The following is a 27,780-nucleotide window of genomic DNA, read 5'->3' on the forward strand; positions in this document are numbered from 1 at the left end:
CCAATATTTATGACTTTGGTATCCAAGTCATGATCAAACTCTAAGGGTCTGTGACCAAAATGATCATTCATTTTCTGTAATCATGAGTTTTAATTTCTGAGTCACAGATTCTTAGGTGGGAGAGTTGCCTACTTATCCACATATAATATGATGTTTTGTTACAGTAACCTTTGAAGTACTCAAAACGCATCTTTAAGAGAAAATGGTTATCAGGTCAGAAGGAAAATTTTAATGAATATGGAAAATACTCTTAATTTGTACAAAGGATATCTGAAACATGTCTTCTGAGAGCAGTGTGACTTTGATAATGTTAGGAGCTAGTAGAAAGGTTTATGTTTTGTAAATGTGAATTCCTAGAAAGTGAAAGTAGAAGTCATACAATTGTGTCCGACTCTTTGTGACCCCATGGACTGGAGCCTGCCAGGCTCCTCTGTCCATGTAATTCTCTCGGGCCAAAATATTGGAGTGGGTAGCTGTTCCCTTCTCCAGGGAATCTTCCCAACCCAGGGACAGAATCCAGGTTTCCAGCATTGCAGGTGGATTGTTTACCAGCTGAGCCACCTGGGAAGCCCAAGAATCTAGGTCTCCTGCATTGCAGGAGGATTCTTTACTGCCTGAACCACCAGGGAAGCCCCAGAATACTGGAGTGGTAGCCTATCTGTTCTCCAGGGGGTCTTCCTGACCCAGGATTCAAAACAGGGTCTACTGCACTGCAGGCAGATTCTTTACCAGCTGAGCTACCAGGGAAGCCCTAAGATATTATAAAATCTATCTAGCATGTCAAAGGTCTTCCTGTATGAAGTTTGTCTATAAATATTACAATACAGGGCATTAAGGTTCTTAAAACAAAATGAAGCAAATAGACAAAACCAAAAATTATTAGTTGTTAACTTAAATGATAATTTTTAAAAATTGCCTGATTCTTAGAAAGAAATTTGAACTATTAGGAAGTCTTATCCATTCTTAATGACCTTTGCTAACTATATAATATTTTACTAAACAGAAAAGAAATCTCAGTTTTATACTATTTAAATTATCATGAAATTTGAAACTGTAGAATATATAATACTTAACTTTATTTTCGAAGAAGGCAATGGCATCCCACTCCAGTACTCTTGCCTGGAAAATCCCATGGACGGAGGAGCCTGGTAGGCTGCAGTCCATGGGGTCGCTAAGAGTCAGACACAACTGAGCGACTTCACTTTCTCTTTTCACCTTAGTGCATTGGAGAAGGAAATGGCAACCCACTCCAGTGTTCTTGCCTGGAGAAACCCAGGGACGGCAGAGCCTGGTGGGCTGCTGTCTATGGGGTCGCACAGAGTTGGACATGACTGAAGCGACTTAGCGGCAGCAGCAGCAACTTTATTTTATCAGCAGAGCCTAGGAGTGAATTTCAGATATTTAAGTTGCCTTTCAGATAAGCTTTTGTTAATATTTTACAGTCATATTTTTAATAAATTATTCTTTTTAAAAGTAAAAAATTATTACTTTTTAGTACTAAGATCAAGGACAGGAAATTTAAAAACTTAACAGTTTGATATATATTTTGGACATCTAATATATTGTTTTGATGTTTTTCTGGTTAAAAAAAACTTTCAATCTCTCATATCTTCTCCTAAGCTAAATAAGACTGCATCTACACATCACATGATTTTATTGTATTAAAGACTGTAAGAAATTATTCAGAGTAAATTGATAATTACAATGTAAAAGTTGTTAAGAATATAAATTTTCTTTATGGAGGACATATATGTTATGATTGTATTCCATTTGATGTGTTTATTTTAATTTTAAATAACTAAAATTATTTTTTCTCTCAGTGCTCTAAATAATGTGAAATGTTAAAGAACCTATAATTTGATAAGATAATATTTAAAATAATCCCATTATAAAATAACATCCTTGAGTTTTAAAACTGAACAAACATGCAGAGTTAGTTATAACTTTTCAATTCAAAATGAAAACAAATGTGAAAGTTTCCTGATCCAGAGCTTAATGAAAAATACCCTCTTTTCTAAATAAGTATAACCTATGAAAGTATTAATAAAATTAGTTTGTGTAAGGAGATATTCTTTCTGAAAAATCTCTTAGCATGTCTTGAGGTGATAAACATGTCTATGATTAGGATAATCACTGGACATAATTGATTTTATTAAATTTAACTTAAAATATTATAAAGAAGACACTGTAGAATTGGAGTATTTTATGTTCTAGGTAGAAATCTGTACTAGTGGAAATACTGCATGTTGAAATTGCTGAGAACACTGATGAATAATCCTCAGGCCTTTTGTAAATCCAGGAGGACAGAAAACATGACCTTCTTATCATTCACATTTTTGCTGAGCTGAGCACTCAGTAGATATTTAATGATATTCATGGAAGTAGTGTGAGTGATTAGAAAAGTGTTGTATGGATTTCTAGGACTGACGAGTTCTATAAGCTTCCATCTCATTCCATGTACATAAAAATGCTGAGGCATAAAAAGTGGGGTAAAATCTCAGGGGATGAAAATTAAAAGATAACTTGAAGCTGGAGTTATGCTGCATTGGCCTGAGAGGTCATTTGGCCAGTATAATTCTAGGGGATTGAATTTAATGTCTACACAGTGATGGGATATTAGGGATTCATTGTGGGAGGCAGGGCAAGGATGAAGAGGGAGGGAGCGTCCCATGCACATGTTTGAATAGAGTTAGACTTTACACTGTCCCCACAACACAGGGATCTCAAGCCAAGAGATTGTCATAAATAATTTCTCGAACTCTTGGAAAAGCAATGGTGAGCTATTTAGAAGCTAGTACAAAGCCCATGCAAATGGGAATCTTTTGGAGAGAATATTCCTCATAAGGGTAAATTTAAAATTAAAAATGCCAGCCCACATGAATTATCTAACTTGGCATAGTAGCAATCATGTTAAAAAGATAGTTATTACCACAAATATGAAATAATATAAAAAATACAGTAACATAAAACCAGCATACTTTAAGTGATTATGCATAGTTTAAAGGAATATGAAACATTATAAAATGGGGCAAAGGAAAAGTAAATACTTGGAAAATAGAGAAACAAAGTAATATGTAGAAATAAATTGGTAGATCAATTATGTGAATATAAATTCTCCTATTATAAGACAGATTCTATGAAATGCAAAATCCAACTTTAGATATGTTTATAAGAAACATGTTTATAAGAAACATATCTAAAACATAAGGACCAAAATAGTTGAAAACAAAGATAAAAGTAATGTATCAGATAAATATTAATCAAAATATAATTAATAATGGAATTTTATTATTATACAAAGCTATTACTTTAAGCATGTTTTGTGTCTGTCACTGCTTGGGGGGTGTGTATGTGTGTGTGTTAGTTGCTCAGTCGTGTCCGACTCTTTGCAACTCATGGACTGTAGCCCGCCAGGCTCCTCTGTCCATGGAATTCTCCAGGCAAGAATACTGGAGTGGGTTGCCATTACCTTCTCCAACACAGTCTTTAATTTTCCACATTATAAAATATGGTACAGATATACAGTGGACCTTTGACCAACACAGGAGTTAATCCACCTATACTTTATAGTTGGTCCTTGTATCTGCAGTTTTCATCTGCATCTAACAATTCAACCAACACAGAAGCAGCCAGTATTGTAGTATTTTACTACTGAAACATACCTGCATCTAAGTGGAAGTGAGCAGTTCAAACCCATGTTGTTCAAGGGTCAACTGTAGTTTTACTGGATCATAAAACAGTTGATACTTCATTTGCTTGTTATCTCATTCTGAAGGAGTGTGGATTAACCCTATAGTTTATTTGAGAACTGCAGCTGCCACCTACCAATACATTCAGTAAGACTGTGCAAGAATAGCTTTTTCTAGCCACTCATGAAATGAACATTTAAATAGCTATTCATTTCATTATCTATTTCTGATTATAAATTTTAGCAACTCTCCTTAAGACTCGGAGTTTTACAGCCCAATTAAGGCAAGGGCGGGGGAGGGGGGAAGACATTAAAGGGGACCGCCACTTCATTACCCTGGACACCAGCTGTGGTCTGTAGAGGGCCAGCCAATCAGATTCAAGTTGCAAGCCTTATACATGGTAAGCGTCTCATGCACATATCCGTGAGGTGCACATGAGCTGCCATTGGCCCACATAAAGATAAACTAAAATAGACAGTCAGCACAGAGGAGAGTCAAAATGGAGGTGGGGAGTAATCTAACAAAGTTCACCAAGAAATGAAGTTAAAAGAGCTATAGTTTGGTTAAAACTAATGAGAGGTTGGGAGTCAGCCCAATTTTATTTGGTGTATATGTTTCCCTTGTGGCTTCCCTTGTGGCTCAGCTGGTAAAGAACCTGCCTGCAATGCAGGAGACCTGGGTTCAATCGCTGGGTTGGGAAGATCCCCTGGAGAAGGGAAAGGCTACCCACTCCAGTATTCTGGCCTAGAGAATTCCATGAACTGTATAGTCTATGGAGTCACAAAGAGTCAGACATGACTGAGTGACTTTTACTTCACTATCAGTTCAGTTCAGTTCAGTTCAGTTCAGTTCAGTCGCTCAGTCGTGTCCAACTCTTTGCGACCCCATGAGTTGCAGCACACCAGGTCTCCCTGTCTATCACCATCTCCTGAAGTCCACCCAACCCATGTCCGTTGAGTTGGTGATGCCATCCAACCATCTCATCCTCTGTCATCCCCTTCTCCTCCTGCCCTCAATCTTTCCCAGCATCTATACTTTAAGCCAATAAGTGTTGATAGGAATGGGGAAAACCAAATGACTAGGAAAATATTACAATTCTGAGAACCTGTGTTCACCTAAAGCAACAATTAACTGATTCAACTAACTGAGTTGAAAATTCAACTTCAGTTGAAATTTAAAGATCAGATATCATGTTGAAAGTTTGTAAAACATTTCTCTCAAAACTAGATATATTAAGCATATGAGAAAACAGAAATTAGAAGATGTGAACAGTGTATTTTAATAAGGTTACTCGGATGGATAAATAGATAGGTAGATTAATAGGTAGATGGATAAGTAGACCCCTTTATCTAACAGTTAGAGAATGTACTTCTTCCTCAAACTTACTAAAGGATGACAATATTTAACTATATGTGCTGTGCTGTGCTGTACTAAGTTGCTTCAGTCATGTCCTACTCTTTGCGATACTATGGACCCTAGCCACCAGCTCCTCTGTCCGTGGGATTCTCCAGTCAAGAATATTGGAGTGGATTGCCATGCCTTCCCCCAGGGGATCTTCCTGACCCAGGGATTGAATCCATGTCACTTATGTCTCCTGCATTGGCAGGTGGGTTCTTTACCACTAGCGTCACCAGGGAAGCCCATTTAACTATATACTGTGCCACAAAAGGCTCTAGAGGATCAACATAGAGTTCTCATTTTCTGTAAATACTTAATTACAAAAATACTTAATACCTAATTATTGTCTCTTCCGCAAATATAAAACATAGACATAAGAAAATTCATGGGCTAGAGAAGAAATTTAAAGAAAGGTTATGAACTATTTTGAATTCAACAGCATCCAGAAAAGCACTGTGTATTGAAACTTAAAGCTAAAGAGTTAGCATAGTTTTTAATGTATATTTTAGCAATGATTGAAGATTAATGAAACAAGCTTTCAACTCATGTCATGCAATCTAAGATTAAGAAACAAGGTATACAGCAAAAAGAATCGTTAAGGTGATGCTGAAGGGAGATCCAGAATGATGGCACTACAGTTGACTTAGAGAGCATTGGTCCATTTTGGAGCAGGAGTTGGTCAGAGAGCTACAAGGGATAAATTTGAGGGGGCTGGTGGTAGGTGTGATTATTTGATGTTTTAGATTGTCTTGAGTTAGAGGTGAAAGTTGCCAAATGTGAATTGTTTTTACTGTTTCCTCATTATTATTTAACATCTATTTTATGCTTTCATTTTAAAAAGAATATGTGTCAGATTTATTTTCTAATTTTTTGGAAAGTAGCCATTTTTATAGTTCATTTCCTTTTAAAAATTATGGATGATTATCTTTATTGTTTGGCTAAGTTTAAAGGGAAGTACTTTTGTTTGATTTAGAATGAATGCTGATTGGATAACAAAGACTACCCCCTTGAAAGTGTTCATCTGAGGACAGCTCTTAATTTTAAACACACTTTTCTCAGAGATTTTCATATATTTGTTGATTTGGAGTAGAGTTTCATTTTTTTTAGCTTATTTTTAAAAAATATAAATTTATTTATTTTAATTGGAGGTTAATTACTTTACAATATTATATTGGTTTATCTAAAGAGAACTATTCTCTTTAAGGAGAACTGATTGTTTACAAAAGAATGATGAAATACACAGCAAGTGCTATACTTACTAACATAAAATGGACAAATTGTGTCACAGGCTGCTTGTCTCCCTCAAGAGACAAAGACTAGACCAATCTGTACTATCCTTCTATATTAAGTTAGAACAGCTGGAGTTTAACATTTTTCTTCTCTCAATCTAAAGACTGGAAAATGTTCATATTGGATCTTACTTGTCTTTTACACTTTTGGTCTCCTGTGTTCTTTTTGGCTTGCAATCTTGGTTAGTGTGCAGGATAAGTTTGAGGGGAAAAAAAAATCCTTCTCATTTCAGGATGAAATATTTAAAATAAACAGGCTGTGTGTTTATTACTGTGGAAACCAGACAGTAAGTATGACTGTAAACAGAATGATTTCAAAAGACTTAAGTAATTAAATGCCAAGAGAACTGTAATAATACTATCATTCTTTCATAACTTTTATATCTACCATAATTATTGAAATGCTTTCTGAAATAATTTTATAATTCTTAGGTTAATCTTTTGCCATACTTACATTTAAAGAATTTTAGTAGAAATACAGTCATTTATTTTGCTGACTGGAGAAACTTGTAGTTGTACTTGTTTTCCTCTATCATGATGCTAGAACCTTCTGAAGTTGTTAAATTCTCAGAAATTGCTTCATAATAGTTTTCATATTTGTTAACCACCAATGAAATAGTGACTTGGTAAGTTTGCTGCATCCATCTGCTTTCTTCTCCTGTCCTGGCATGGAAGTATATTCTGAGAACCTTGTTGTGACTGTCCAACTCTTTGATATAGACTTAAGATTTGATATAACACAAGTTATTTTTCATTCAACTTAGTGGCTAAACACCAGCAACAAATTTCTCATTTAGTCCCCGGTAGGACATTTGGGTAAAGGTTAATGAGACCAAAGTTTCTGGAAAATGAATCCAGCTTGACCCTGATTCGTGGTGGTTCAACCTACCTTATCTTGAATGAGTTCTTGTTTCATTCAAGAAATTGTGTTTTCTAAGCTAAATGTATTAGTTTTCTATTGTTATATAACAGATTGTCACAAATTTAGCAGTTAAGGACCATTCATTATCTCACAGTTTCTATAGGTCAGAAGTCCGGCCTTGGCACCACTAGATTCTCTGCTCAGGATCTCACAAATGTGAAATCAAAGTGTTAGCCAGACTGCATTCTCACCTGGAGCTCAGGTTCCTCTTCCAAGTTCAAATGGTTGGGAAAAAAAAAAAAAAATAGCAGTGTATATTTCCTTGCTGGCTGTTAGCCAAGCGTCATTCTCAGCTCCTAGAAGCCACTTTTATGGCTCTCTCCATCTTCAAATCCAGCAACAGAGAATTTCCTTCAAGTTAACTCCTTTCTCTGTACAAAGATCCCACTCCATTTTGAAGATTTGATTTGATCAGGCCCACCAGAATAAATCTCTCTTGTTAAAAGTCAGCTGTACTGTATAATCTAAACTAATCATGGATGTGAATATCTCATTAAATTCACAAATTCTTATTCCACAGAAGGAGAGGATTGTACAGGGCACGTACTTCAGAGGACTAGAATCTTGACAGCCATCTTAGCATTCTGCCTATCATTAAGATAATAGATGCTATTAGGCATGTATTTCTTCAGTTTCTTTTGTTCATCTTCATATGTGTGTATATTCTTTTCTTCCTTTAGTTTCAGAAAAGAAAGAATTTTTATTCTAAGTCTAAATTCTTCTGTCCTGGTCTTTCCCACCGCTCCTTGAATTCACTCTATTAGGCCTCCATGTGTTTCCCCTCTCACACTCAGCCTTACTCTTATATTTTCATTTTCCCCCTATTTATTATTTGCTCCTTCCCTTCAGCTTATATGTTGCCTGGTTTTCGGTGCTTTTCATTCAAGTTCTTTCCACTCTAGATTTGTCTGCACTTTTCTGTAGCTCAGGTTTAAGTCCACCATCTTCTTTGCAGGAACTTTTCCAAAAAACTGATCTTCCTGCCTCTGGTCCTCCCTACTCTCATCTACTACCAGAGGGACGTTTCTAAAATGCAAATCTAATCGCACTATTCTGCTTACAAGTCATCTGAAGTTCCACCTTGTTGCCTTTACCAGAAGACCAAATATGGACTATAGACATGTTATGTTTGACCCTTACATGCAGAAGACACTTTAGACAAGTTTCCAATAGCTTAAATCAGAAGCTTATACCTAGAAATCTAGATTTCTGATCTTTCTTGAGAAATTAAAAATCTTAGTAGTCTGGTCCACATCTTCACAAGGCAACTACTACTGTTACTACTAGTAGCTGTCCCTGTGGATGGGAATTGCTCTGTGCACTTTGCCAGCCCATTAACTTTATTCATTTATTTTACCTGCATAGCCCCTGAAGACAGTAACTTTACAAACCCTAACCTAGAGAATAAGGAATAAATGTCTTAGCATGGCATTTATCATTTTCCTACCTTCATCTCATTCATAGAAAGACAGAAAGTGAAGTCACTCCTTCGTGTCTGACTCTTTGCGACCCCGTGGACTATAGCCTACCACGCTCCTCCATCCATGGGATTTTCCAGGCAAGAGTACTAGAGTGGGTTGCCATTTCCTTCTCCAGAGGATCTTCCCAACCCAGGGATCGAACCTGGGTCTTCAGCATAGTAGGCAGATGCTTTACCATCTGAGCCACCAGAGAAGTCAGTCCCATTCATAATTTTCAAATTATTTTGCATCTTAGTTGACTGATTGCATTTCAGTGTCTCCTGTAAGATTATCATTTCCATAAGGACAGAAAGTATGCTTTGTTTATGCTTTCATTCTCAGCCCCTAACAATTTCTAACACATTCCAGGAACTCAGTGAAATTGATTTCATTGGTGCTGATCGTACTTTCACACTTACATGCTGATTTTATGTGTTCATATGTTTGCTGAAAAGGCAGTGCAGGCAAAAGTAGGCATCAGTTCTCTAGCATTATTGGAAAAAATCTTAAAGCATAACTTTATGATTACCAAAAGTGAATCAATAGAGTCATTTTGAGTGGCAGAGGATAATCACTGTAATACTGTTTTAGTGACAGTGGTGGTTGAAACCCTTCAACACTATCAGTGTCTTATTCCTTTTATTTATTTATTTTTTGTTTTTTTTTTTTTAAAGAAATTTATTTGTTTTAATCGGAGGTTAATTACTTTACAATATTGTATTGGTTTTGCCATACATCAACATGAATCCGCCATAGGTATACATGTGTTCCCCATCCATTCCTTTTATTTTTTCATTGGAGTTTAGAGATTTGGTCTCCTCTTATGATGTTATATGTTCAGAACATAGAGAAAATAGGGCTTTCAGTTGATGTTAATCCCTTTCTCTGTGAGATACTTAAAGACTTTCTGTTTGTTGACATCCATCAATCAAAAATATTTCTTAATGCAACTTTTCTAAATTGGTTTCCTAACCATTGCTGTTCACTACAGAGCATTTTGAACTATAGCTCTCTAAAGTATTTTTGAGAATGAAGATTTGGGTTATTGGAGAATTAAATACAGGTGATTAGTGGAATTTCTGCTATACATCTTTATTGTTGCATAAAAACATGAAAATGTAAGTGAGTTATTGAACATGGAGATATCCAGAAGATTAAGTTTATAGTACTTTGTGTCCTTAAATTGTTTTGTTAGGGTTTATCTCTACAGATTTTAATTGTTCTTCAGAAATACCATGTTGAACTATTAAAAAAAATCTGTTTCCAGTATCCCACAGAATCATGTTTTCATGGAATGAGAGGTAGATACTCATGTTAAAAGGAGTCATAGATTGTTGTTGGCAATGAGAGGGAAGTCATATTTAATCCAGGACAGGGTGGTTCCTCTCAGTTACTCACTGATGAGACAGATACAATGGAAAAATTTACATCATTGCTCCTTTTCTCTCTCTTGGTAAAATTATGAACAAATTCTTTTTGTGATTCTCTTTTTGTGTTGATCTCATAGGTTCAAATAATTCTGGACTGTTCCCTTTTTCAATGATAGGTCATAGTGATGATATGAATTGTCTACAGGAAATTATTTCTGCATATGTTCCAACAACAGTCATTATTTCTGATATTCTCTGATTTTATTTTTAGATATTGTTCCAGTATTTTTTTATTTTGTTATTTATAATGTTCAATCCACACTCATAGAAAAAAACTTCAGTAAATGTAGTTCTTACCCTCTTCACATTTTTTTATTGAGTTGACTATAGGATGGCAGAGTACAGTGAGGAAGTTTTGGGAAACGAGTTTTCTTTAGGACATAACCGTAAGCTGTTTAAGACAGAACTACTACCTGTATTAGAGTTTTCAGAAGGAAAAAAAAAAGTATCTCCTATATAAAATATCTATCTGTATAGATAAATTATAAGATATTTGGTCACACAAGTATAGATGCTGAGAACTCTCACAATCTGGAGACCCAAGAAAGCTGGTGGTATAATTCAAAGGCTTGAGAGCTGAAGAGCTGATATTGAATTTCCAATTCAGGTCTGAAGCCCTAAGAACCAAGGAGAATTAGGGGCAGGAAAAGATCCATGTGGCAGTGAAGTTGTCAGACAGAGAGAGAATTTAACTTTGCTCTGCCTTTTTGTTCTAGTCTGGCCCTCAGGTGTATGGTTAGTGCCTGGCCACAACAGGGAGGGCAATCTGTTCTATTCAGTCCACTAATTCAAATGCTAATCTCTTCCATAAACATCTTTACAGGCAGACCCAGAAATAATGTTTAACCAGCTCTCTGGGCATCCAGATAAAACTGACGTATAAAATAAAGCCTCACACTAGGTATTGATGGTCTTGATAGTGAGGGTCTGATTATGGTCCTGTATATTGATATCATGCTTAAAATTTCATGTGGCTACTATAATCCCCCAAATGTGCTTCTCTATTCTGAAATTGATGTACTTGTGAAAAATTTAATAAGCATTTAAAAAAAATGGAAGTATAGTTGATTTACAGTGTTATGTTAGTTTCTGCTTTACAGCAAAGTGATTCATCTATATATATATATATATACACACACACACACTTTTTTAATACTCTTTTCCATTATGGCTTATCACTATATAGTTTCCAGTTCTTTATAGTAGGACTTTGTTGTTGTTTACCCTTTTTATATATAATAGTTTACATGTTAATGAGCATTTTTAATAATACTTTTCATACTATATAATGGGTATTTTTTTTGTTATAAGAGTCTCTTTGTGGGCAGAGACAGTGTTTTATTTCTTTGTACTTTTGATACATATATTTGGTTCAGTTCAGTTCAGTCATTCAGTCGTGTCCGACTCTTTGTGACCCCATGAATTGCAGCATGCCAGGCCTCCCTGTCCATCAACAACTCCTGAAGTTTACCCAAACTCATGTCCATCGAGTTGGTGATGCCATCCAGCCATCTCATCCTCTGTTGTCTCTTTCTCCTCCTGCCCTCAATCCCTCCCAGCATCAGAGTCTTTTCCAATGAGTCAACTCCTCGCATGAGGTGGCCAAAGTATTGGGGTTTCAGCTTCAGCATCAGTCCTTCCAATGAACACCCAGGACTGATCTCTCCTTTAGGATAGACTGGTTGGATCTCCTTACAGTCCAAGGGACTCTCAAGAGTCTTCTCCAACACCACAGTTCAAAAGTATCAATTCTTTGGCGCTCAGCTTTCTTCACAATCCAACTCTCACATCCATACATGTCTGCTAGTATTTGGTTAAAAAAATTCCCTTAAACTGTTTACTGGAAGGTGTAAGAGTGAACAGTTCTTTGACGTTATATGGTAGTTTTTTGTTTGTTTTTGAATGTCATTCACGTAGGGTAAACAGGTTGGACAGTAGTATTACTCTAAGTTTTTGAAGTTCAGAGATCAAAAACACAGCTTATTGGCAAAGCAACCTCATCTAGACTGTAATATTTATATTTGATATATTTTGTTCTGGAATTTAAGTACCAAGAATGTGGATAACATAAGGAAGTTTCAAATTTTAGAGTATTTTGTACATATCCTGTTTTCTTCATGTTTTTAGTTTCAGCCAAAAGGAAAACATGTTGGAAGAAAGAAGTGTGTTAAGAATAACCAGAATTCAAATTTAAGTGTCAGTCTTTGATATCACATTTAGGTCTTAGGAAACAGCTATTAACAACAATTTAATTGTTACAGTTGATAACCTCAAAATTTAAAGTAGACTTTGAATATATGTTTATTAGAGTTGTTGCTAATATATAGGATTGTTAAAAGTAAAAAACTCAGTTAAACAAATACTAAACAAATAATAATTTGCATTTGAGATAGATATATACCAGTAGCTATTCAAGTCCAGAACATTTTTCTAGACTGTAGAGTCAAAGGTGGTCAGATTTCTTAAAATCATTCAGAGGAAATCTACAGAGATGACCTTTGAGGGCAAAAGTATATTAAGAATATCCCTATGGATGAGAATAATTTGGTTAAGGGGAAGATACAGACAGAATGAGAAAAGCCACTTTTGGCCCCACTTCCTGATGTTCAAGCTGGTTTTAGAAAAGGCAGAGGAACCAGAGATCAAATTGCCAACATCCGCTGGATCATGGAAAAAGCAAGAGAGTTCCAGAAAACATCTATTTCTGCTTTATTGACTATGCCAAAGCCTTTGACTGTATGGATCACAATAAACTGTGGAAAATTCTGAGAGAGATGGGAATACCAGACCACCTGACCTGCCTCATGAGAAATCTGTACGCAGGCCAGGAAGCAACAGTTAGAACTGGACATGGAACAACAGACTGGTTCCAAATAGGAAAAGGAGTATGTCAAGGCTGTATATTGTCACCCTGCTTATTTAACTTCTATGCAGAGTACATCATGAGAAACGCTGGACTGGAAGAAACACAAGCTGGAATCAAGATTGCCGGGAGAAATATCAATCACCTCAGATATGCAGATGACACCACCCTTATGGCAGAAAGTGAAGAGGAGCTAAAAAGCCTCTTGATGAAAGTGAAAGAGGAGAGTGAAAAAGTTGGCTTAAAGCTCAACATCAGAAAACGAAGATCATGGTATCCGGTCCCATCACTTCATGGGAAATAGATGGGGAAACAGTGGAAACAGTGTCAGACTTTATTTTTGGGGGCTCCAAAATCACTGCAGTTGGTGACTGCAGCCCATGAAATTAACAGACGCTTACTCCTTGGAAGAAAAGTTATGACCAACCTAGGTAGCATATTCAAAAGCAGAGACATTACTTTGCCAACTAAGGTCCATCTAGTCAAGGCTATGGTTTTTCCAGTAGTCATGTATGGATGTAAGAGTTGCACTGTGAAGAATGCTGAGCGCCGAAGAATTGATGTGTTTGAATTGTGGTGTTGAAGACTCTTGAGAATCCCTTGGACTGCAAGGAGATCCAACCAGTCCATTCTGAAGGAGATCAGCCCTGGGATTTCTCTGGAAGGAATGATGCTAAAGCTGAAGCTCCAGTACTTTGGCTACCTCATGCAAAGGGTTGACTCATTGGAAAAGACTCTGATGCTGGGAGGGATTGGGGGCAGGAGGAGAAGGGGATGACTGAGGATGAGATGGCTGGATGGCATCACTGACTCGATGGACGTGAGTCTGAGTGAACTCCGGGAGTTGGTGATGGACAGGGATGCCTGGTGTGTTGCGATTCATGGGGTCGCAAAGAGTCGGACACGAGTGAGCAACTGAACTGAACTGAACTAAATGCCTGGCTTCTGTTTCCTGTGAGACTAATGTTCAGTACACTGGAATATTAGCTCTGTCCAGTTTAGGAAAACAACCTAACCTTACGGGCACTATCTTCTGTTTATTCACTTAAAATTACTACTTCCATAGTTCTAACTACTTCCATACTTCTAACGGCACATGGACTGTGACAGTTGCTGTCACTTAATATATAGAATCCCTTTGGGAAGACTTTAGGTCCAGTCATTTCAAAAGCAATTGGCTATCTCCATATAACTTTCTTTGGTTTATGCACTGGCCCAGGTAGCAATATTTTGGTGGCAAATTTGAGTTTATCCGAAGCATGAACTTGTCAAAACTTGTCATGATCTTGAGAAATTTACTTGCCTAGTTTAAAAGTTAAATAAACCTGTTGGCGCTACCTTTCTAAAAGGAACTCTGTATGTGCACACCAGACAGCATGGCCTGCTTCAATTTATAGCCAAGCACTGATTTATAAACTTAAATCATGATGATTTTTAGAGAGTCTACATTCTGTAGTTTTTTGAACTGACTTATTAAAGGGAATGCTTCCCCCACCCAGCATGTTGTAACCATGACAATAGGTACTAAAGTGTTTCCAGTGGTTAAACATACATTTTTGATCCAACCTTTTGAGTCATACAAAGAAAAAGTATTTTTAAAAAAATTTCATGAAATGTTCATTCTATGTCTGACTTTATTTCCCTAATGGCTGTGAATTTTCATGTAATCTTATTTCTCAGTATATACTGTATTTTCAGAATGCCACCCTCCTTTCTACTACTCCCTTACATGAGTTACAGATTCATCCTTTAGCACCCCATTGAATGAATGGAGATCACTGCATTGTCAAAACACAATAACTGCTATACCATTTGGACATTTTTTGGCAATGAGTAAGTGTTCTCATTTGAGATTGCTTCATAAGAAACAGTTCACAGAAGTGGAACTGCTGTATGCCAAAAGAGTTGATTTCTTTTGGACTTTAACTGACTAGATTTCTGGTTTTAAAATTTGCTAACAGCAAGGTGTTATTCTATGTAACATGACTTATTTACATAGTTACCACAAAACACTTGGTATTTCATCTAGTAATGACATTATTTCATTGAAAACAGCAATTTTAATGCTGTACTATTTTGACATTTATTTATACTTTGAACTTGTAAAGGCTAAAGATTCAGGGTATAGTTTGTATCAATTTTTTCTAAAATTAATCTATTAACATTGTAGACCTCATAAAATGCTACTGCTCTCTTTACATTTATGTAAAGCAAATATTCTACCTGATGCATCTTTCTGTGATGTAAGATTGCCTTGTAGTATACCTGGTAGGAACTAAAGAATATTTAATCAAATTTTAAATTTTTATGTAGGATTCTACAAAAACTTATTGACTATATACCATGTATTCCTTATATGACTTTAGCTGTAGATGCAGAGCTCAAAATCTGAATGTATTCAGTCATTAATTGACATAATACTTGAAACATAGTAAGTACTCAATAAGTGTTACTATTATTAGAAAAATATTGTGGTATAATTTGATTTATTTCATCACATTGGATATGTCTTATTTTGTGGATAGTAATTCATTGACTTATGGTATCCAATTTTGCTATAGAAATCCAGTGCTATTCTAATCCTTATAATTAATTTACATATAATGTATTTTATTGCTCTGGAATCTTTTAGGATTCTCATTTTGTTCCAAATGCTATGAAGTTTGATGATGCTGTACCTTGCTATGAGATCCCTGTTAAATCAAGTGTGCTGGGACCTTTCCATTTGGAAATTTAAATCTTTCAGTTCATGCATTTCTTCTGCTTTTTAAATTCCTTCTCTTTTTTGTCTCTTTTGGCTAATTGTATCATGTGGAAATGGCACCCCACTCCAGTACTCTTGCCTGGAAAATCCCATGGATGGTGGAACCTGGTAGGCTACAGTCCATGGGGTCTCAAAGAGTCGGACATGACTGAATGACTTCACTTCACATGCTGTGGTAAAGAACCCGCCTGCCAATGCAGGAGACTTAAGAGACTTAGGTTCAATCCCTGGGTTGGAAGATCTCCTGGAGGAGGGCATGGCAACCCACTCCAGTATTCTTGCTTGGAGAATCGCCATGGATAGAGGAGCCTTGCAGGCTACAGTCATGGGGTCGCAATGAATTGGATGCATGACTTCTGGTGAGACTTGTTCTGCATGAGCTCTAGGACTGGAGATTTCATGTGAGGCGCAAGTCACATAAACATGGCTCTTACCTGGTTTGAGTGCTCTCACCTTGCTGCCTGCTTTCTGTCTTTCTCCAGTCCTTGAAATAGGGTTTTGTTTTTTGTTTTTGTTTTTTTCCAAATAGGAGAGAACCATCAGAGTTTATTATTGTTATCTTTAGGAGCGTTAATCTAATACAGCTTACCTTGCTATTATCTAAACTGGAACTATCTCAATGTTAATTTTTAATTACATTTTTCTTTGCAAGAAAATTCAATTAAATGAATGGTTACCATCCATTGTGCTCTCCAGTTCTTCTCAATCTCATTAAAAATAGTTGCTAATTTTTATACTTTACAAGTAGATTTTCTATTAGGTAATTATCACCTAAAATAAAACTCCTTGAAAAATTTGAAATGTTTTTTAGACAAGTAATTTCTTTTTATCTTGTCTCTAGGTCAATAACAAAATAAATCAAAGTATTACTAGTTTTCTATATAAATATTTTTGATTGGGATTTGGTTGTTAGAGATCTGCCACTACATTATTATAGGTGCTTTTTTTAGGATTCTTAGTGAATATTTTGGGATGAAAAATCTGACAGAAGCATTTTTAATTCATAGTTTAAAAAGACAGTTATTAAGCTTTGTGAAGAATTTTTGGTAGAAACTCATAAGCCAAACAAAAAATGAACATATCTTTTTCTGGATTCCTATACTTTATCAATTCATTTAAACTTGGATTTAAAAATACTTGGTACCTCTGTGGCTTGTTAAAGATCACATGTTTTGAGTTTACTGGTTTATAATAACTGATTTTAAGGAAATGAAGTTATAGTTAACACAAGTGTTTATGATTTTTTGTTGTTGCTGTTTCCAGAAAGTTCTAATGTCAATACAACGCCTTTAACTAGTCAGGCTATTTCATCAAATACATATAGTTCGGTGCTTCAGGAGTGGAAGAACGGAGGTTGGCTTTAAGTTTACGCAGTTTTTAAAATGGCAAAAGTCCAGGATTTATAATCAGAAAAAAATACAAGATTCTGTTGTTTCAGTTAAATTTTCTTAAGAGAATGTTATGAGGGGCCTGAGCAGTTCTTACTAAACAGGGTAAACTGGTTTAAATACAGAAATAAATCATTCCATTATATTTCATACTATGTCCTATTAAGATATATTTCCTAAGTATCTTGTAGTAAGATATTTTATCATGTTGTAAGTTTCCCCGCCGCCCTCAGTGTTTGCTTCCTTATTGTTTCCATGAGGCCTTAGGAACTAAGCAACAGCAACAGTGATCTCCCCAGTGAGATTTTTCTCTGTCATAGCCACACTGGAATGCTACTGTGTGTTAAAGTAATCAACCACTTTTAGAAGACATATCCAATTCAAACTGTCTCTAGAGAGTAGAGTTTTTTGTGCCATTTGGTGTTATGTCCATTGTGGTTTATTTGTAAAATTCTTCATGGCCAGACCTTATATTTTGTTCATGAATTTTTTATAGGATAAGTTATCATTTAGAATGCAGTGGTTACAATTGCCTGTGCAGGACACCACTTAAAATAAATGTCAGAATTAGGATTCTAAAACAGAGATTGCTTAGGTTCCCATATACCATATAATGCTTTTTATATGACCAAGGAATTCAAGATAACAAAAAACAAAACTAAGTAGGTGGTTACATTCATATTTCTACCTACAGATCATTTGGTAGTCTTATTAGCTACAGTGTAGGGAGTCTGATTAAAAAATAAGCAGACACTATGGATAAGAGTATGGAGGTTCCTCAATAAACTAAAAATAGAACTACCATCTAAGAGTGGTACTCCTGAGAGTATATCCAAAGAAAATGAAAACACTAATTTGAAAAGGTATATTCACTCCAGTGTCATATGCACCCCAGCAGCATTGTTTGCAATAGCTAGGATATGAATTTAAGTTTCCATCTAGAGATGAGTAGATAAAGGATATCTGGCACACACGCAATGAAATATTACTCAGCCATTAAAAAAATGAATTTTTTGCCACTTGCAACAACATGGATGGCCTTGAAGGGTGTTATGCTTAGTGAAGTAAATCAGACAGAAAAAAACAAATACTGTATGTGTTCACTTAAATATGGAATCTGAAAAATAAAGCTAATGAATGAATGTAACAAAACAGAAACAGACTCATAAATACAGATAACAAATTAGTGCTTAGCAGTGAGGAGAAGGGTTGAGAGAAAGAGCAAAATAGAGAAAGGGGATTAAGAGACAAAGACTACTAGGTATGAAATGAATAAGATGCAAGGATATAATGGACAGCACAGGGTATATAATCCATATTTTATCATAATGGTAATTGGAGTATAATCTATAAAAATATCATATTACTATGATGTACACTGGAAATTAGTATAACATTGTTAATCAACTATACTTCAATTAAAAAAAAAGTTTAAAAAAGAAAATGGAAACAAAAAATTAACAATGAGAAACAACCAAAGGCCATAAAAATAACTCTTGATTAAAGAAGTATAATGATCCTGAATGGAGAAATTGCTCTGTAATTCATATTAGAACTTCCCTGGGCTTCCCTGGTGGCTTAGATGGTAAAGTGTCTGCCTACAATGCGGGAGAACTGTGTTCAGTCCCTGGGTTGGGAAGATCTCTCGGAGGAGGAAATGGCAACCCACTCCAGTACTGTTGCCTGGAAAATCCCATGAATGGAGGAGCCTGGTAGGCTATAGTCCATGGGGTCACAAAGAGTCAGACATGACTGAGCAACTTCACTTTCACTACTTTTATATTAGAAATATGAATTCCTTCTAAAATAACTTGAAAATGAGCGTGATTCCAAACCAAATTCCTCGTATATTATATATGTACATATATGTATATTTATATATATATATATTTTTTTTTGCTTTTTGCTTTTGGTTTATCTGAAGTTCTGATATGTGTCATCTTTCCCATGTTCTCTTGGTTAGAATTAGAAGCAAGTCACAGATCTACCTGCACTTCAGGGGAAGGGATTACACATGGCCTGAATAATTGGAGGGTGGGCAGACTGGGGACAGTCTTAGAGGAAATGCTGAGTACTTTGTAAGCACTCATTTTTCTGTCTGCAATCTTCTGAGGGCTTTTTGTTAGAGTGAGTTCTCAGCTTGTTACTGTAGTCCACAAAATCCTACGTGGTCTAGTTCCCTGTCTACCTTTCCAATCTCATCTCTGTTCTCCATCTCAGTTTTCAGAAGGACTTGTTCTGTGACCACTGTATCTAAGCATACTCTGCCCTCTAGTCACTATCTTATTACCATTTTATTTTCTTCCTTAAATCTACAACTGGGTGAAATTATTATTTGCTCATTGGTGTTGTCAGTCCTCTACTAAAATATAAAGACCAAGTGAGTAGACAAATTGTTTTTCTTGTTCAAAAGAGTGTCTCCAATGCCTAGCACATAGTACATACTCAAAAAGTCTGATAAATGAATGAATGAATACATTTTATATTTAACCATGTAAAAAAGGGAATGCTAATTTGAGTCATATATAGCTCCCATCTTTTTGTGGCATTTGGACTAGTACAAGAAAAAAAAATAACAGTATCTACTACTGTAGGCAAGAATCACTAAGAAGAAGTGGAGTAGCGCTCATAGTCAACAAAAGAGTCCAAAATGCAGTGCTTGTGTGCAGTCTCAAAAATGACAGAATGATCTCTGTTTGTCTCCAAAGAAAACCATTTAATATAGTAATCCAAGTTAATGCCCCCATCACTAATGCCGAAGAAGCTGAAGTTGAACGGTTCTATGAAGATCTATAAGACCTTCTAGAACTAACACCAAAAAAAGATGGCCTTTCCATCATAGGGGCCTGGAATGCAAAAGTAGGAAGTCAAGAGATACATGGAATAACAGGCAAGTTTGGCCTTGGAATACACAATGAAGCAAGGCAAAGGCTAACTGAGTTTTGCCAAAAGAACACACTGAGGGTCATAGCAACCACTCTCTTCCCACAACATAAGAAATGTCTCTACACATGGACATCACCAGATGGTCAGTACTGAAATCAGACTGATTGTATTCTTTGTAGCTGAAGATGGAGAAGCTCTATATAGTCAGCAAAAACAAGACCAGGAGATGACTGTGGTCTAGATCATGAATTCCTTATTGTAAAATTCAGATTTAAATTGAAGAAAGTAGGGGAAATGACTGGACCATTCAAATATGACCTAAATTAAATCCCTTACTATTATACAGTGGAAGTGACAAATAGATTGAAGGGATTATATCTGATAGAGTGCCTGAAGAACTAAGGATGGAGGTTCGTAACACTGTCAGGAGGCGGGGATCAAAATCATCCCTTCTTAAGAAGAAGAAATGCAAAAAGGCAAAATGGTTGTCTGAGGAGGCCTTACAAATAAATGAGAAAAGAAAAGAAACTAAAGACAAAGGAGAAAGGGAAAGACATACCCAACTGAATGCAGAGTTCCCAAATAGCAAGGAGAGATAAGAAAGCCTGCCTCAGTGATCAATGCAAAAATAAAGGAAAACAATAAGATGGGAAAGACTAGAGATCTAGAAAATTAGAGATACCAAGGAAATATTTCATACAAAGATGCTCACAATAAAGGACAGACACAGTATGTACCAACAGAAGATATTAAGAAGAGGTGGCAAGAATACACAGAAGAACTAAACACAAAAGATCTTAATGATCCAGATAACAATAGTGTGGCCATTCACCTAGAGCCAGATGTGCTGGAAGCAAAGTCATGTGGGCCTTAGGAAGCATCAGTACGAACAAAGCTAGTGGAGGTGATGGAATTCCTTGAGCTATTTCAAATGCTAAGAATGTTGCTGTTGAAGTGCTGCACTCAATATGCCAGCAAATTTGGAAAACTCAGCAGTGGCCACAGGACTGGAAAAGGTCAGTTTTCATTCCAACTCCAAAGAAAGGCAATGCCAAAGAATGCTCAAACTACTGCACAATTGCACTCATCTCATGCACTAGTAAAGTAATGCTCAAAATTCTTTAAGCCAGGCTTCAGCAATATGTGAACTGTGAACTTCCAGATGTTCAAGCTGGTTTTAGAAAAAGCAGAGGAACCAGAGATCAAATTGCCAGCACCCGCTGGATCATTGAAAAAGCAAGAGATTTCCAGAATAACATCTACTTCTGTTTTATTGACTACCCCAAAACCTTTGACTGTGAGGATCACAACAAACTGTGGAAAACTCTTAAAGAGATGGGAATACCGGACCACCTTACCTGCCTCCTGAGAAACCTCTATGCAGGTTAAGAAGCAACAGTTAGACCTGAACATGGAAAAATGAACTGGTTCCAAATTGAGAAAGGAGTACGTCAAAGCTGTATATTGTTACCCTGCTTATTTAACTTATATGCGGAGTATATCATTTGAAATACCAGACTGGATGAAGGACAAGCTGAAATCAAGATTGTTGCAAGAAATAGCAATAACCTCAGATATGCAGATGACAACACACTTATGGCAGAAAGCAAAGAGGAACTAACGAGCCTCTTGATGAAAGTGAAAGAAGAGAGTGAAAAAGCTTAAAGCTCAACATCAAAATATGAAGATCACAGCATCCACTCCCATCACTTCATGGCAATAGATGGGGAAACAATGGAAACAGTAACAGACCTATTTTCTTGGGCTCCAAAATCACTGCAGATGGTGACTGCAGCCATGAATTTAATAGGCGCTTACTCCTTGAAAGAAAAGCTATGACCAACCTACCCAGCTTATTAAAAAGCAGAGACATTATTTAACCCACAAAGATCTGTCTAGTCAAAGCTATGATTTTTCCAGTAGACATGTATGGATGTGAGAGTTGGACCATAAAGAAAGCTGAGCACTGAAGAATGGATGCTTTTGAACTGTGGTGTTGGAGAAGATTCTTGAAAGTCCTTTGGACTGCAAGGAGATTAAACGAGTCAATCCTAAAGGAAATCATTCCTAAATATTCATTGGAGGGACTGATGCTAAAGCTGAAACTCTAATACTTTGGCCACCTGATGCAAAGAATCGACTCCTTGGAAAAGACCCTGATGCTGGGAAAGATTGAAGGCAGGGGGAGAAAGGGATGAGAGAGGATGAGATGGTTGGATGGCATCACCGACTCGATGGACATGAGTTTGAGCAAGCTCTGGGAGTTAGTGATGAACATGGAAGCCTGGCGTGCTGCAGTCCATGGGGTCGCAAAGAGTTGGACATGACTGAGTGACTGAAATGAATTGAACTAAAGAAAAAAGCAAGTAGATATTGTAATACTATGTTAATTGTTTATAGAAGTCCTGACATGAGAAAACGTATCACCTATTGATACACATTTGGCAATTTTTCAACTTATCTGTAATAATGGGAGTTGATATTGTGGATAACCGTATAACTCTACAGAGAAAAAAGAGAATTAGATCAAGGGTCCTATCTAAGAAATATTACCAGTTATGCTGTAAATGAAAGACAGAGAAGCATACTATGAAGACATGATTGGATAAGTGTTAATGAGATTTAGTAGAGTGCCAGGAGATCCAAGGTACTGTTTCTTTTTCAGAACCTAATATCAAACTTAAAGTAACAGGTAAATAATAGGCAACCCCTGACGTCTACCTCCCCTGCTACCCCCAATCCAATTTACTGTTGCTAAAGCCTTTCATACTAAGTAGCTTCAGTCATGTCTGACTCTTTGTGGCCCTATGGACTGTAGCCCACCGGGCTCCTCTGTCCATGGGGATTCTCTAGGCAAGAATACTGGAGTGGGTTGCCATGCCCTTCTCCAGGGGATCTTCCCAACCCAGAGTTCGATCCTGTGTGTCTTACGTGTCCTGTATTGGCAAGCAGATTCTTTACCACTAGTGTCACCTGTTGATTCTAAATCCATGTATAGTGTATTTTTCATTGTTTATTATAACTCCTAATTAGACTAAGATAAATCTGCTTTTTACTATATTTTCCGTGAACCAAAAGGTTCACCATCTCTATTTCAAGGACATAATGGAATAAACATTTGTAGTCATTTAAAGTAACAGTAACTTCTGAAATTCTCTTATTGCCAAGACATTTGGGCTTTTCATTTCATTTCTCTGATTCCTACTAATGGATTTTGTAATCATGAATACCAAATAATTCTTAGATGATACTTAATATATTACAGCATACAGCATACCCTTAAAATGCCAATAATTTATAGATCTATACTAGAACTCAGGTTTTTTTTGGCTTATTGCATTCTGATTGTAAGGACGTACAGGGTCTACACATCTGAAGCCCTGCATATGCAAGTCTTACTTGATCATATAATCATCTTAAGATGTTTAAACATTTTAAATACGCTTTAAGAAATGTAAGCAAGAAAATAATTGGAAAGTTGAGATTAATAGTCTCACAATAGTTCTCTTATCTGTTTAGAAAGTCCTATCAGCATTCTTTTCTCAGTTCCAGCTACTGTGGAAGATAAATATGCCCAGTTGTCAACCTAGGTACGTCACTGGTTTAGAATGTTCTGATTAAAAGACATTTCTGGCTGATTCTATCATGTTCAGATGCAAAAGCTACCAGGAACTTAATTTTGTATAATAATCGAATATCCAGAATAACTTCTTAGATGCTCTACTACTCATAGTATGGTACTATATATCAATATTTTATGGACACCTTATCTTTATACAATGCTTTAACAATAACCACCTAGATCACTATAAAACTCATCTAAGATCAGTTAGGGGACATAAAATGATATGGAATTCGGAAGTATATAAGGACAGCCTTCCAACTACATACGGATGGCTCATATGATCATCTTAAGAAATGTTTCATTTCTGCAAGCAATAAATGGAATGCAAACTAGTACAGCCACTAAGAAAAAGATTAATTGGAAAAGTTAGAATTAATAATCACAATAGATGTCTCAGATTATCTGTTATAGAAAACTCCTATTCATTTTGCAGTTCTTTCTCAGTTCCAAGTTGTCAACCTAGGAATGTTCATTTGTAATATTTTAAATTTAAATGTATAATAATGTTTCAAGCAGGTCACAAAACCAAAGAGTTAATGGTACAAACATCTTAGTAAGAAATACTTAGTAAAAAATATTATTCTTGATTAAAAATACCGTTGATGATTAATGTAACTAGTCCAAAATAAGACAGTTTAGTTTCCTTTTTACTATGTAACTTGACTTGTTTCCTTTATTACTAGAATTTTGCAATTGTGTATTATAACAACTGTGTATTTACAGCTATATGTTTTTCTATAATATAAAAATATCCTGTATTACAAACTATAATGAATTGGGTTTGCTTTTTAGTGTGCATATATCTAGACACAGCTAAACTTTTTAAACATGTTAATAAATTAAAAGCACAAACTGAAAAAAAGGAATTCCATCTGTTTGCCTAGGAATCATCTCAAGATATCTTTATTCCTCCTTTTCCTTTAGGTTTACATCTTGGTTCCCAAGACAGTAACAGATTAATTCTGCAAGGTTATTTAGACTACTTTGATAACGTATCAGTCTCTTTAGTTGATATATTCTAAGCAGAGTTCAGCTTACACCTTGAGAATCGTCCTGTCCCCAGAAACATTTGGAGTGACAATAAACAATTTCCCTGAAATTACTGTTTATTTTGTGTATTTTACTGATGCTATATATTCTCTTTTATCTGTGTGGCCATTCCAAAGAACCTGAAAACAGTACATATACATTCTTACATTTTCCAAAAAACAAATCTTTTTAGGTTTTATTAAACCTATGTATTATCACAGTATCAAGAGCTATTACACAGTCTTTTATTCATGCCCTTTTGCTGAAATTATACTATTCAATACAATTAAAACTGTTATCTCTTAAATATCTTCAAGATTTCTTAATTTGTATTTAGAGTATCACTGTCCCAATTATTTATTTTACCTGAAATATTATAATTTTATTCACTTATTAATAAATATCATAGCAGTTTTAAAAAATTTAAGTCTTTTATTGAGCAATACATGTCCAGAGCTCTATAAGACAATGTGGAAGTTAAGGAAGACATATAAGATATGGTCTCTGATCTCAAAGAACTAAAAATTTAAAGGAAAACACTGCATTTCTGAAGCAACAAGAGAGATACACAGAGGATGAAACTGAGTGAAAAATTGTGTGAGACAAATCTGAATTATTAAGAGTAGAGAAGCTAATACAGGCTAAAGTAGATAAAGAGAATTTGATCTGGGCTTTGAAGTGATGGGTAAAAGGGTATGGCATTTAATCTTGCATTTAAAGATGTCCAGAATAAAACATCAGCTAAAGAAAATGGATATGTTTTCTGAAATTGTGAATTTTTAATGCATCAGATAGAAAATGCTCTGTTTGTGTTGCTTGCTAAAATAAATGACAGAGTCAACTAGTGCAACCTAATATGATTACCAGTATTCAAAAAATTAATTGTTTTGAACTTTTTTGACAAAGAAAAATAAAAACATACCTTAAAATCATAGATTATAGACTGAGTGAGGTGCTTAGTATAGATCTGTATACAGAAAATTCACCATAAGGTCTTAAGAACTAACTACAAAAAAAATTTATTTTTGCCCATGCCTCTAAAGAAGAGACATGTTTTCAAAATGTCTTTAATTGTGGTTTCTGACTCTGGTTTTACTATTTGAAGTCCTAATTTTATATTGCAGATTATTTTGAAATTACAGAACTAATAAAGAATAGCTGTGTTAATAGCCTTACATGTCCAACAAAAAACGAAAGGAAAGGACTTTTAAATCGACACAACCATCCAATGTTACTTTTGTGGGAATTTGCTAACACTTTTTTAAAGTTTCCACTTTTTATTTGAAGGATGGTATAAAGATGGGTTGGATGTAGAGTTAGAGCGCAGAAATATTTTATGCTTCTCAATTCATTAGGCCTGATTTGAGGACCTCTGATAAGTCCAGTGCAATTGGGCATGTGGTCCGTTAACATCTGTGACAAAGTGGACAGGCGGGAACAGAGGTAGTGAGAGTGAAAGGGCGTTTCCTGCCTTGGTTCTGAACTGTGTGAATACAGGTAGGATGGTCCAGACGACTCATTTTCTCATACATTCCAGAATTTTTCTACAAAATAAGCAGAATATTTCAAGTAAAATATTTTTCTTGGATTGAGTTTTAAATACTTCTTGATTATTTTCATTGTTTCAAATAACAGATGTTCACACCTGTTAAATGACCCAAAACTAGTGAATATAATTAGAAAAATAGAAACTGAAAAATGCTTGCCTGTTCTTAAGAAGAAATGACATTTTAAGCTTGTTCTACACTAAGTAGCCAAGAAAAAAACTGAAGAATTCTCTTTTGGAATTTTGAATGTAAGCATTTGAATGATACTTTGAAGGAAGTTGTTTGTTATTAGTGGTTTAAAACTGTTACCTTTATCTTCTGCCATCTAAAATAGGTTAGGGGGTTGTGTTTACCTGTCCATTTGTATTTTACTTCATTCAGGATCAAAATGTGAGCCTGAATTTAACACTCAATGGATAATGATACATTATCCATTGACACTGTTGCAACTTCCAAGTGATAAAAAATTCTTTCCTTTCCAAATGTCCATCTTAGTCAAAGCTGCCGGACAATTGTGAAAATGTAAGAATATAAAATCATGATTTGGGTTTATGTTTTACTGATAATCTATTGTCTAAAAATAAAATATGCTTCATTTTTCTTCTGTATTGACTCAAACAAGTAATATTCTATGTCTGATCTTTATCTTATGTGTGTTTGTTTGCATAAGAGAAGCTTTAAAGGTTAAATACTCCAGTTTACTTTCAATTATTATATAATTTGCATAGATAAAACTTTCCTATTTAAACTTAAATACTTGTTAAATGGACTCATTATACATACTTCAAAGCAAGAGTTTTTGGCCATTTGATTTTAAGTTTACGAGAAATAAATCAGATGTGACAAATAGTCTGAGATAATTTCAAACTTCTTGTAAGTTTTCCAAGTCTTTTTTGGGTAAAGGTTTAATAATAATAATTATGCTATTTAAAAATGATAATTTAATAATAATTTTACTGTTAAAATTAGAATTCAGCTTAAATTTATAATTTAAAAATTATAATTTTACTATTCTAATTAGAGTGAAGCTCAAATTGCTGAATTTAGGTTTTATATATATGTATATACACAACTGTATGTACTCATTGAAATAAAGCACAATTTTTCTTAGTCTGTTTCCATTCTTTTAAGAGACAGAAAGAGGTGAGATAAAACAAATTAAAGCATTTTAAAACAAATGAGCAGCCATTATGACCTGCTTAGAATTCAAAAACAAAATGCATAAATACATACAAAATTTCTTTGTGGCTGAACCAGTACACTTCAGTCCTTGTATAACATTTGTGCCCATAATACATTATTATTATGTGCCCATGAAAATGAAAGAGGAGAGTGAAAAAGTTAACTTAAAACTCAACATTCAGAAAACTAAGATCATGGCATCTGATCCTATCACTCCATGGCAAATAAATGGGGAAACACTAGAAACAGTGAGATACTTTATTTGGGGGGCCTCCAAAAATCACTGCAGATGCTGACTGGAGCCATGA

The 27,780-nt window shown here is 35.4% G+C and overlaps 1 protein-coding gene and 1 non-coding gene across 5 annotated transcripts in view; one reads left to right on the top strand and one right to left on the bottom strand.

The window, feature by feature from the left end:
• The window catches only part of XRCC4 (X-ray repair cross complementing 4), a 295,443-nt gene that overhangs the window by 93,296 nt on the left and 174,367 nt on the right, over nucleotides 1-27,780 (top strand). The gene's annotated exons all lie outside the window — the stretch shown is intronic.
• On the bottom strand, nucleotides 8,901-8,972 carry TRNAS-ACU (transfer RNA serine (anticodon ACU)). The gene has a single exon. It is a non-coding gene; the product is annotated as a tRNA-Ser (tRNA).

This window comes from Ovis aries, chromosome 5 (genome assembly GCF_016772045.2).
Source record: "Ovis aries strain OAR_USU_Benz2616 breed Rambouillet chromosome 5, ARS-UI_Ramb_v3.0, whole genome shotgun sequence".
In the NCBI taxonomy this organism is placed as follows: Eukaryota; Metazoa; Chordata; class Mammalia; order Artiodactyla; family Bovidae; genus Ovis; species Ovis aries.